The 13,812-nt window shown below is 32.3% G+C and overlaps 1 long non-coding RNA gene across 1 annotated transcript in view; it reads left to right on the top strand.

Annotated features, from left to right (window-relative positions):
- The window catches only part of LOC133180872 (uncharacterized), a 111,135-nt gene that overhangs the window by 70,932 nt on the left and 26,391 nt on the right, over positions 1-13,812 (top strand). The window lies entirely within an intron of this gene.

Below are 13,812 nucleotides of genomic sequence, written 5' to 3'. Positions count from 1 at the left end.
TTGGTCTTATTGGTCGAACGGTGATTATTGATTTTCCTGCGGAGATCTCCCGCTTCCCCAACGTACTGTTTGGAACAAACTTTACAACTGATGATATATATGCAGTTTTCTGTTTGACAAGACACATTCCCTAGAATTCTGTACCTGCGGCCTGTAACGAGGTTTTTAAGCTGTCTGTGTGAGAACTGTGCTTAAAAAGAAGACATCTTCTGTCAGCGCAAGCTCTAAAGCCTCCGTCGGGTAATGGATTGCGTCGTTTTCTTATCAACATTATTTTCCTTGAAAATCGTACAGATTTACTAATTTATTTTCTAATTAAACTCTTCCATTTTTTTTTTTTTTTGTTAATTTTTTTAGAAACAATTATTTATTACATCGCCGTTATAGTGGTGCTATTCATAAAAAGTATTGTTCCTCGGTGATATACCACTTGTTTTCAAGGTTTTGTAAAAACATTATAGTTGGGTTTTTTTAATAATTCAGTTAATAATTTAATTGAAAAAGGCGATATTGCCGCTAAGTGCCCATAGAGACCATATGCTGCTAAGTGCTTGGTTTCGGTTAAATAAATAGATATATTTATAAATTCTAGCACTTTTCGGATTATCATGAGAATCAATCATTCGTGAGTGTTGTCTTAGCTTATACTTTTACTTATTGAAAAAAGTAGGAAAAATCAGTTATCCTTCAACTCAATTTATTATGTTACATATTTTTTTTTTCATTTGAAGACATCTTGACATTTTTCCGTAGAAAGACGACAATAAAGACGAAGTTTAAATTGAATAATTTTTAGCAAGGCCAACATTTTTTGATGCTCTTTTCATATTATAAATGCACCGTTCTATCATCAACATTATTTTTTTTGAAAAGTGTACAGGTTTCCTTATTTATTTTCAAATTAAACTCTTCCATTCATTTTTTGTTAATTTTTGTAGAAAAAATCTTTTTTACTTCGTGGTTATAATAATGCAATTCATAAAAAAAGTATTGTTCCTCGGTGATATACAACTTGTTTACATGCCTTTTTCAAAATCATAGTTGGTTTTGATTATTAAGTTATTAATTTAATTGAAAGGGACGATGTTTCCGCCAAGTGCCTATACAGACGATGTGCAGCTAAGTGCTTTGTTTCGGTTAAATAAAAATATATACTTCTAAATTCTCGCACTTTTCAGATTATAATGAGAATCAATCATTCGTGAGTGTTGTCTTAGCTTTTATCTTTAATTACTGAATAAAGTGAGAAAAAAAATCAGTTATCCTTCAACTCCATTTATTATGTAACATATTCTTTTTATTTGAAGACATCTTGACATTTTCTCCGTAGAGAGACGACAATAAAGACGTTCTTTAATTTGTACAATTTTAAGTAAGGCCAGCAATTTATGATACTTTTCAATTTAAGAAATGCACCGTTTTCTTATCAACATTATTTTCCTTGAAAATCGTACAGATTTACTCATTTATTTTCTAACTAAAGTCTTCCATTTATTTTTTGTTACTTTTTTTTTTTTTAGAAACAATTATTTATTACATTGCCGTTGTAGTAATGCTATTCATAAAAAAAATATTGTTCTTCGCTGATATACCACTTGTTTACACGACTATTTCAAAACATTATAATTGTTTCTGATTATTAAGTTAATGATTTAATTGAAAAAGGCGATATTGCCGCTAAGTGTCCATACAGACGATATGCCGCTAAGTGCTTGGTTTCGGTTAAATAAATATATATAATTCTAAAATCTCGCACTTTTTGGATTATAATGAGGGTCAATCATTTGTGAGTGTTGTCTCAGCTTTCACCTTTACTTATTGAAAAGAGTGAGGAAAAAATCAGTTATCCTTCAACTCAATTTATTATGTAACATATTCTTTTTATTTGAAGACATCTTGACATTTTCTCCGTAGAAAGACGAAAGTAAAGACGAAGTTTAAGTTGTATAACTTTTAGCAAGGCAAACAATTTTTGATACTTTTTCAATTTAATAAATACATCGTTTTCTTATCAATATTATTTTTCTTGAAAAGAGTACATATTTACGCATTTGTTTTCTAACTAAACTCTTCCATTCATGTTTGTTAATTTTTCTAGAAAAAATCTTTTATTTCTTCTCCGTTGTAGTTGTGCCATTCATAAAAAAAACACTGGTTTTCCTTGATATAATACTTGTTTCTATGTTTTTTTGAGAACATTATAATTGTTTTTGATTATTAAGCTGAGTTATTAATTTAATTGAAAAAAAAAAAACGATGTTGCCGCTAAGTGCCCATACAGACGATATGCCACTAAGTGCTTTGATTCGGTTACATGAATATATATGCTTCTAAATTCTTGCACTTTTCTGATTATAATGGGAATTAATCATTGGTGAGTGTCGTCTTAGCTTTTACCTTTAATGATAAAAAAAGTGAAAAAGATTAATTATCTCTTTCCTCCATTTAATTGAAAACGTATTTTTTTTGATTTATGACATCTTGTCATTTTCTCCGTAGAGAGATGACAATAAAGACCAAGTTTAAATTATATAATTTTAAGAATGGCCAACAATTTTTAAATGCTTTTTCAATTTTATAAATGCACCTTTCTCTTATCAACATTATTTTTGAAAAGGGTACAGTTTTACTCATTTTTTTTTCAAACTAAACGCTTAAATTCCTTTTTGTTAATTTCTTTAGAATGAAATATATGGAGATAGCGAACAGTATTCAAGCTCAAAAGTCCATTAAACATTACAAAATAGGTGCAGAGCAAACACGCACCTGCAAAACATTAGAGGTGGGATCAGGTGCCATGGAGGAGTGAGCATCCCCTGCCGATCGGTCACACCCGCCGTGTGCTCCTTTGTCATGATCAGGAAATAACGGACAAATCAGCGACAATTCAGTGTGTAAATAATGGCCTAACAATTAGTATGAAAAACGTCAGTCAACATTTGATTCAATGATAAATTGTATTTGCTGACAAGGTCATTGTATCGACCATAGAACTTACGAAATGATTACTTTAAACGAGACTGGTGATATTCTTGTTTCATCAACTTGTTTGTCAATAATATACCTCGTTTTAGAAATTGTACATACGTAGAGCATGCTCTTGCGTATCGAATCAACTGAGAGATATATACCCCGTATGCAGGTGATGAAGGTATATTGCTGCATAAGTAAGGGAAGTTGACGATTGAAAAGTTAAAGTCATCACGTTTATCATAAAGCTTGGTTGTTAGATTACCATTATCGTCTTTTTCATGTAAAATATCCAAATATGAAACAGATATGTCAGACACTGTTAGTATCTTTTATATCAAGCTCACCGGGATATATCGTATCGACATAAGAATGGAAATAACTATTGTTAATTGACAATGCGTCGTCGATATATCTAAATGTCGAGCTGAAGGCCACAGCAAGTGTTTTTTTTTTCTTTTCACGTATAAGATTTTGGACAAATTCTGCTTCATATGAATACAAAAAAGGTCTACTAATAACGGGGTGCAATTGGTACCCATGGGAATTCCAATTGATTGTTGGAAGACCTGGTCTCCAAAAACCACATAGTTTTTTTTTTTTTTCAATTAGAAACTCAAGCATCTTTTTAATGTCAACTTAGAAATAATTATTTATTATTATTAATTGAAAAAGTCGATGTTGCCGCTAAGTGACCATACAGATGATATGCCGCTAAGTGCTTAGATTTTGTTATAGAAATATCTATATACATTTAAATTCTCGCAGTTATCTGATTATAATCTGAATTAATCATTCGTTATCATTGTTTTAGCTTTTACCCTTACTCATTAATAAAGTGACAAAAAATCAATTATCCCTCACCTCCATTTTTTTATGTAACATATTCTTTTGATTTGTAGACATCTTGACATTTTTTTCTCCGTAGAGAGACGACAATAAAGACGTTGTTTAATTTGTATAATTGTAAACAAGGCAAACAACTTTTGATACTTTTTTTTTAATTTTATAAATGCACCGTTCTATTATTAACATTAATTTTCTTGAAAAGTGTCCATTCATTTTTTGTTAATTTCTGTAGAAACAATCTTTTATTATTTCGCCGTTATAATAATGCTATTCATAAAATGTATTGTTCTTCGATGATATACTACTTGTTTACATGGCTTTTTTAAAACATTATAGTTGTTTCTGATTATTAAGTTCAGTTATTAAGTTAATTGAAAAAGCAGATGTTGTCACTGAGTGTCCATACTGACGATATGCCGCTATGTGCTTGGATTCGGTTACGTGAATATATATACATCTAATTTCTCGCACGTTTCTGATTATTATGAAAATCAATCATTCGTGAATGTTGTCTGAGATTTTACCCTTACTAATAAAGAAGTGAGAAAAAGAAATTAATAATCTCTTTCTTCCATTTATTATGTAACATTATTTTTATTTAAGACATCTTATCATTATTTCCGCAAAGAGACGACAATAAAGACGGAGTTTAAATTATATAATTTTAAAGGAATAGTCTCTAAGGTCTGAACACTATTTTTATAAGCAATAAATTAGCATGCACGTGTGTGCAATACATTATTAGGACAATACCTCATAATTGCAAGCTTAAAAGAAATGTGCTGATTAACAGAATCAATAAATATTATCACCCATCTGTGCAGTCTGTTTACTGCCCTCATTATTGCTCGGCATGATTTCCGAAGACAGCCGACTCAGCAGGAAGATGCTGACCATCTTATCATTTTCACTTTGGATGCTTAAAGTAGCAGAGAATGGAGACAGAAGAGGTAAGTTTTTACATTTAATGCTTGAAGAATCTTAAAATTATACTGAAAAAGTTTTATTTACATTTATATTTCTCTTGATAAACACACCTCATTTGAACAGAGTGACCTCCAGCGGGTTATAATATGTGAGGGGCCTCATAAGGGTTTACTAATCAATGAACAACACTAACGTTAGTATAGTTATGTTGATGGTTTTCTGTTTCTGATTGAAAAAAGACATAGAAAATCATGTTAAACTAACTAAATCTCCCTTTCTATCATAAATTTACAAAAATAAAATAATAAGAGTGGAAAATTTTAAATAATTAACACTTAATAATTGGAATTACACACCATAAGTAATCCTTGAATTAAAATTTCAAAGACTTCCAAATCTCAAATTTGAAATTGAAGTTGAGCTTTTAAGTCTTGAATTTAAAATGTTAATTTATGTACATTTTACAAAACATGTGAACAACTACATACATGCATTTATATATCTATTAAAAAAAAACTAGCCTGCTCCTAATTTACTCTATACCTATAATGCTAACAAAACAATTAAAATAATGGAATTTAATATCTAGATTTCAACAAATGCCAATTTAAATGTAAATTAAATTAATTAAAATTGTTGAGATTTTGCCATTATAATTTTTTTTAAAATTTGAAATATTGAGCAATTGAGGATTATATATATCTCAATATGTATTTTATGTTTATGAATAATATTACTTTAATCAACATGTATTTTATTTTTATGAATAATATTATGTTTACCGTATATACTCACCTATAAGTCGGTCCGCCTATAAGTCGGTTGCATTTTTTAAGCTTATATTAGAGGAATTGACCCTCTAAAATACCAATCATTTTATGACTCGCCTATGAGTCGGACACAGAGTTTTGGACCAAAATTTAACTCCCCAAAAACCGACTTATAGGCGAGTATATACGGTATTTTAGAATTTCAATCTATCGAGACAGGGGTCTTCCTCCCCAGAATCCTCATCCTCTTCAGATTCGGTAAGGGGAAGGGGACGTGGCAGAGGGCGTGGGAAAGGAAGACGACCAAGGGGAGTAAGGACAAGAGGTGGGCGAGGTGGAAGAGATGTAGGTGCCCGCAGAAGAATCACCCAAGAAACTGTTGCTGAAAGACTTGCAGCTGAAAGGGAGCAGAGAGATGCTCATCTTAGGGTAAATTTTGATAAGTTGATAATTCAAAATAACCTTTCTTCATACATACAATGTATACAACTCATTTATAGCTTGTTAATATATATATATATATATATATATATATATATATATATATATATATATATATATATATATATATATATATATATATATATATATATATATATATATATATATATATATATAATTAAATCAGAAAAGTATAATTATTCTTGCCCCCCTTGTCCAGATCTGAAGATATTTCAGAAACATCTGAAAATTTGGGTGGAAAAATTGTAGCTGCATATCCCGGTGTTGATTTTACTGCACTTAATGCAGATTTCACCTTCTTGGGAGAACTTTCAAATGTCAAGGTTTCATTCCTATATAAACAAAATGTATGTTCATATACATTGTAACATTAGTTCATTTGAAATATTGATTTACTTATTTATTTTCAATAAAATATCAGTACTATTATCTAAAATACTGTATATATAGCATTATATTACACAAAATTAATAAAGCAGCAAGTTTTATCTCTCTTTTATTTACCCCATCGCATTTGCTTAACAATGAAAGTATACCCCCTGGGGGCCGCTATCAGCTTTCCCGATTTGTTTACATATTGTTTACATTTGTTAATCAGCTTAATCCCCATTTTCTCTCTAAAATATTGCAGTTTTAGATAAAAATAACAGATTAAACTCATTTCTATTACTAAATACTTGTACTGAAATCAAGATTTATTTAGCAGTTTTTGTGGAAATGAACATTATTTTACTTACCGATCAAGCAGGTACTCTGCTACATCAGTATGAGTTTTAAGCTGCAGCATCTCTTTTAATTCCATCCAACGATCATACTGACCACCTATAGCTATTCTGCCTTGATTATATTTTTACACAACCAAACTTCTGTGTTTCGTTTTCTTGCTGAATCTGTTAAAGATAGTTTTCTCCCACGTGTTGATATCTTCTCTTCCGACATATTCGGCTACTCTGACCTCGGTCAGGGATGCGCAGTTTGTTTTACGAGCAGGGTCAGCAGGGGTCTTTTTGAATGGACCTAAGATAAAAGCCGAATTTTTGTGTGGATGATAAAAATTCAATCCGGCAGTTTGTTTATTAAATAAGTGATAGGCTGAGTGCAATGCTTGGCAGATCAGCATTATTTGACAAGGTCTGTTAAACCAAATGCAGAAAAAAGTATATTATTTTGTTTAAATAAACCTTAGAGACTATCCCTTTAAGAAAGGTTAACAAGCTTTGATACTTTTTTCAGTGTTATTAATGCACCGTTCCCTTATCAACATCATTTTATTTTTTAAAAGGGTGAAGGTTAATTCTTTTATTTTCTAACTAAACACCTTCTATTCATTTTTGTTAATTTCTTTAGAAACAATTACCCAGATAGCAAGCTTACGTTGGGCCAACGCAAGCCCAACGGTGAAAATTGCGTTGGCCCTCCATCAGTTTTATGCGTTGGCCCAACATCATCTTGCTCATCGGCTCTACGTTCAATCAACATGTTGGCTCGACGTTGGGCCAACATTCGATGGTTGGTTATCTGGCATTGGCCCAACAATGGCCCAACGTTTAACTTGCTGTTGGCCTAATGTTGGCTCAATGTTTTTTTTAAAGCTAAGAATGAATGTTTGACCAACGTTAGCCCTACGTTCTATAAACATATTGGCAAATGATTGGCGATTGAATTATTTTAGTTCAACAATATGAATTCCTGTAACCTTTTTTATTTCCATAATTACAAGTAAAACACAATTGATTGAATAAATCTTGCATGGTAAATTATCTTGTTCCTCAAACAACATTTTTTTGCCACTCCTATGGAATGAAATCAACAGAGGGAAATAATGGTAGTTCAATGTTCTTTAGTCTACCCCATATCACTTCAGTCACTGTATAATATTCCCCTAGAATAAAAGTCCCAGTGTTCAAATTTGTGAAACTTTCGAATGTTCTCCTGCCCATATTACTTCTGAACCATTCACTCCTTCTTTCCTGTTCATGTTATTGTTTCTTTGTCAGTAAAATCCATGTCTCTCACACTGATAATTGAGATAAATCACTCGCTGTCTATTACATTCCAAACATCAATGGTCTTGTTACAAAAAGGGTTTTCTCCCCACCAGATGCTATAAATGATATAAAAAAATATATCAGTTTAATCCGTTCAAAAATGATGTCACTTACTACTCATAAGTTATAACTTAAACAGATTACTAGTAAATATGCATATTTTGAAAATTGCAATTCTTGAATAACTTGTTCAATTTTACAATCTATGCTCAAGTTAAAACTTTCACAGAGATAAAATTCTATCAATCACACCTAAAACGACTATAATTACATTTCAAGGGCTAAAACAATCCATTTTCTCTGTCTTGCGATTCAAAACGGGCACGCACATGTATATGCTTTGTTCAAGTGTTGCAAGTGATAAGATTTAACCACTCCGAGTTTACGAAACAGAGCTGATTAGGATTCCTGTTTCCTAGGAAACCGGCCAGTCACCTGCTGAGCCAGTGGATTTCACCACTGACCTAATCAATTGGAGCTCTACAATTCAGCACTTTAAGTTCCATGATGCTAAATATAGAATCTACAAAATTATATACTGTGCAGAAAAATCAAAACTTCTACATGTATTTGCAATGGTCTCGGGCACAAATTACAAACATAAATCAGTATTAAAATCTTATTTTCATAAATTAGGTTCTGGAATAATTTTTCGTTTTTATTAACACATACACTGTAAATTATCAATAAATGGGCTATTAAGATAATCCCTTGTTCATAATATTTTAACGAAAGATAAGATGTCTCTATTTAAAGAAGCTTAATTGGTTCTAAAAGAAACAAATTTAATATGTGTCATTAACAGATCATCAACATGTATGTTAATGAAAGTTGATTTTATCCCAATATTCACTCCGTTGAACCAACGCTGGGCCAACGTTGAAAACCATATCAATACCTCATTATAATCAAAATTTACTACGTTGGACCAACATTGGACCAACATTACAAGCCCAACACACATTTCATGTTTCATGTCAATTAGCATTACTTGGTTGGCCCTATGTTGGGCCAACATTACATCCAAACACACAGTGGCTTTGTTTTAAGCCAACATCTACTTGGTTGGACCTACATTGGGCCATATCAAATGCCCAACATACTATGGTCATGTTTCATGCCAACATTTACTACAATGGACCAACATTGGCCCAACATCGCATACCCAACACCGATGGACCAGCTTTCACGCCAACATATCATCCGTTGGGCCAATGTTGGGCCAATATTTACCGCCCAACGCCAACACCATACCAACCTACCAACCATCAGCCAATGTTGGCCCGATGTAGTCTTGCTATCTGGGTATTTATTACTTCGCCGTTATTGTAATGCTATTCATAGAAAAAGATTAGTTTTTCGTCGATATACTACTTGTTTATATGGCTTTTTTTCAAAACATTACAGTTGTTTTAGATTATTAAGTTAAGTTATTAATTGAATTGAAAAAGCCGATGTTGCCGCTAAGTGCCCATACAGACGATATGCCACTAAGTGCTTGGTTTCGCGTACCGGTAAATCTCTCTCTCTCTCTCTCTCTCTCTCTCCATATATATATATATATATATATATATACTTCTAAATTCTCGCACTTTTCGGAGTATAATGAAAATCAGTAATTCTAAGTGTTGTCTTAGCTTTTGCCTTTACTCATAGGAAAAAGTGAAAGAAAATCAATTATCCTTTAACTCCATTTATTATATAGCATATTCTTTTTATATGAAGACATCTTGACATTTTTTTTATTTTTTGTAGAGAGACTACAATAAAGACGGCGTTTAATATAATTTGTATAATTTTAAGCTAGGCCAACAATTTTTGACACTTTTTTCAATTTTAAAATGCATCGTTTTCTTATCAACAATACTTTTCTTGTAAAGCGTACAGTTTTCTACGAAAGCGTAAAGGTCTCTACACTTGTTATTTTATAACTTGTATATTGTCTTATATTTTATTGTCTTATCAACATACAGAGTGTTATATCACATTATTTATACACATATTTTGAATTGTATTTAAATGTTTTAACATAATTTAAGGCACTTTTTTATACCCTCACTTTCTAAAGAAAGTTCGGGTATATTGTTGTTACTTATGTCCATTTTTCACACTTTCTTTTTCCACAAACTCCTCTTACATTTTACATAGTAGCCTAATCATCTTCTGGGAGATGGTTGGTGGTGTTCTGTAGATGTGCAATAAGTTTTCAGAATATTCATTTTCACTCTGGGGGTCAAATGGGGTAAAAAATGACGTTTTTTAATGCAAAGAGCCCCTGGTTCCCTGAACTCCTCTTACATTTTACACATTAGCCTAATCATCTTTTGGGAGATGGTTGGTGGTGTCCAGTAAATGTGCAATAATGTTTCAGAATTTTTATTCTAATAGGTGTTCCATGTGACATTTGTAACAAATCATAAAAAAAAAAAAAAATCTGGCTGTGTCTTTTTGTAATAAGATGTTCATCAAAGCCATGATTGTACACTTATTTTTTTCACATATCTGGGAGAGATGTCATTGTAGCTGAAGTATGAATTACACAGTATAAAATCCTAAAGAGGTTGATCAATTAATCTAGAAATATGTCCATAGGACATGAATGCCCCTCCGAGTGTATATTAGGAATGCAACACAAAAAATTGTATTAGTGTATGAAATTTGATGAAAAGATCTTGAATAGTTTCTTTGAAATTGAGATTGAAATCTGAAATATTGGATATAGATGAAAAATTCTCATAAAATAATATTTAAGTGCATGAGCTTACATAAAAATATCTTAAAATTGTTTCTTTAAAAGTAAGCAATATGAAAATTACAGAAAAGTGAGGTCAATGTCACAAGAAAGTGCAAGGTCAAAGGTTTTTTTTTTTTATTGAGTTGAATAGCTCTAACTAATACGTACCGCCATATTAAGTTTGATAAAAATATCTTGAATGATTTATTTAAAACTGAGCGAAACACTAATTTAAAAATTGTGAGGTCAAGGTCAGAGGAAAAGTCAAGGTCAAAAAATGCTGATGCATTCGATAGCTTTCATCAGTATGTATCAGCATATGAAGTTTGTAAAAATATCTTGAATATTTTCTTTGACACTGAGTTTTAAACTGAGCTAAATGTAAAGCACGACGAAAGGACAGACGGAAGGACGGAAGACGGACATGACAAACTCTATATGCCCCGGCCTTATTCATGGCGGGGCATAACAAAAAACTTTTCTTATATTATTCCATTTAAATTTTTGGCCCACGTAGATGTCGGAGAGAGAGAAAATATCTCTCAATTGCCTCACTTTATCCCCCCCCCCCTGTTGGGGGGGGGGTCAAGATGTCAACAAAATTTAATCTATATACACTACCTGAGATGCTTTCACATTAATATGACTAATCATGGCTTTGCTGTTCTTGTCAATGAGAAGATTTTTTCCTATATATATTATCCTCTGTAAAACTTTGATCCCACAAAGTGGCCCCACCCTACCCCATGGGGTCATGATTTGTACAAACTTTAATCTACACTACTTGAGAAGTTTTCATATTAATATAAATTAATTATGGTCTAGTTGTTCTTAAGAAGAATTTTGAAGATTTTTCTCCCTTTATTTCTATGTAAAACTTTGACCCCTTATTGTGGCCCCACCCTACCTCTGGAGATCATGATTTGAAAAAAGACAAAAAACAAACTTGAATCTACACTATCTGAGGATTTTTCCTTATCAATATGACTAATAATGCCCTTGCTGTTCTTGAGAAAAAGATTTATGATGTTTTTTCCCTGCATATTTCTATGTAAAACTTTGGATCCCCCAATGTTGCCCCATCCTAACCCAGGGGTTCTTGATTTGAACAAACTTGAATTCACACTATGTAAAGAACGTTTCATATAGGTTTTAACGTTTTCGACCCAGTGGTTCTTGAGAAGAAGTATTTTAAATACCACCAAATTTTCACCAATTCATCATAATTTCCCCTTGAAAGAGGCTGTGGCTCTTCATTTGAACAAACTTGAATCTTCTTTACTCAAGGATGCTTTGTGGCAAGGTTGGTTGAAATTAGCCCTGTCGTTTTAGAGAGGAAATAAAAAAAATGTGAAAAAGTCTACAGACGGATGGCAGACAAAATGTGATCAGAAAAGCTCAAATGAGCTGAAAACTTATGTTAGATCACAAGTCCTAAAAAAGAGCTACAATATTTGAAAAGCATTTTTTTTTATGCATTTCCATGCATTTTTTCAGAATAGTTCAAGGCTGAAAATGTATTCCATGTCACCATAGTATGACTTTATCCATGTAAAAAAAAAAAAACCTGAACATTTCAGAAAAAAGTATGATAAATTGATATAAATAGCTAATCAAGGTGTTTTGAGTATCAAAATAAAGCTAAACTAGTATAGCTAATTCAACCAAAATTTTAAGATGCAAGACCTTTTCAATTCTTAATAATTCTTAAAATGTTTATATCATCATTCCTGATTCAAGGTAGAATTAAAGATATGACCAAAAGTCCATATCTGTTGACTAATAAACATGTACATTTACATGTATGTTGTGAGAAGAGTAAATAATAATGACAAGTCAGAAGTGGGGTTAATATCCCCCCCCCCTTTTCCCCTTCCCAGTCTCTACCCCAGTTTGTTCATGTATGCAAACCAGTACTCGGTTTTGACATTAAAAAAAATGTGAATATATACAAATAGTTAAATAGTGCATCTCTCGATCTGAATAATTTTATTTCCTAATTCTAAGAGAGTGGGTTTATTCAAAATCATGAACACCGTTCACAGTAGCTCAGCCGGTAGAGCGTTTGCCCCGTGATCGGGAGGTCGTGAGTTCGAATCTCGACCGCGACTGGCCTAAGTCGATAAAAAATTGTTAGCAACTGTTCCTTCGCCATGCGCTCGGCACTTCGAAATGAAAGTTGCGGGTCTTTTGGATGAGAACTTAAAAACTGAGGCCCCGTGTCACGGTAGGCGTTGGCATGATAAAGATCCCTCACTACTCGACGGCCCTGAGTACCGAGCAAAGGTCAAAATTTGAAGCCCTTCACCGGTATATGGTGACGTCTCTATATGAGTGAAAAATTTTCAAATGGTACGTAATACAACATACAATCAACCAATCAATCAAAATCATGAATGGAATGTCAAACAAACTTATCATTGATGCACTTTTGAAAATCATTAGAGACATAATAACACAAGAAACAAATTAATGTATAGTCAAATGGAAAAGTTTTCAACTATTTTTAAGTTACATGATCATTTGTCATTTCAGGGACAGGGAATGGGCGGAGAAACTGGGGGAGGGTGTTCCATTTAATCTGTCATAATACAAAGACGGCTTTGAGGTTTCCAAATTTATTTATAGCTATCTGATTCAGATTGTTTCAGTATCAAGGGAATGGGAATGCAGACCCCGTCCCCCACCCCCCAGGGACAACGACTTTCACATTTACTAAAGTTATTTCCCTTTGCAAGTCAATCTGGCGTCAACCTGCGTAAGGCTACAGTACAGAAATGAAATTTATATGAATATGTTTTGTTATGTTTTTTCATGTTGCCCCATAGGAAATACAGGAAAGGATCAAAATTGCCCGATAGTGTTTGAAGTTTGGAAATATTTACAGACTAACTTACAAAGGACTATAGTGAGAAAAATGAGCGTTACGTCGACAACGAGAGATAACTCTTCAGAATGTGAAATTCGTCTATCATGGAATCCGATGATCTTTGATCTTTTTAAACTATAACCAAATCATTTGCATTTCAGATTATTTTACCCCAATCTATAC

Source organism: Saccostrea echinata, unplaced genomic scaffold (genome assembly GCF_033153115.1).
Source record: "Saccostrea echinata isolate AGI-Se365-2 ecotype Australia unplaced genomic scaffold, CSIRO_AGI_Sech_v1 ptg000007l, whole genome shotgun sequence".
Lineage (NCBI taxonomy): Eukaryota > Metazoa > Mollusca > Bivalvia > Ostreida > Ostreidae > Saccostrea > Saccostrea echinata.
This window is presented reverse-complemented; position numbering and strand designations above follow the sequence as displayed.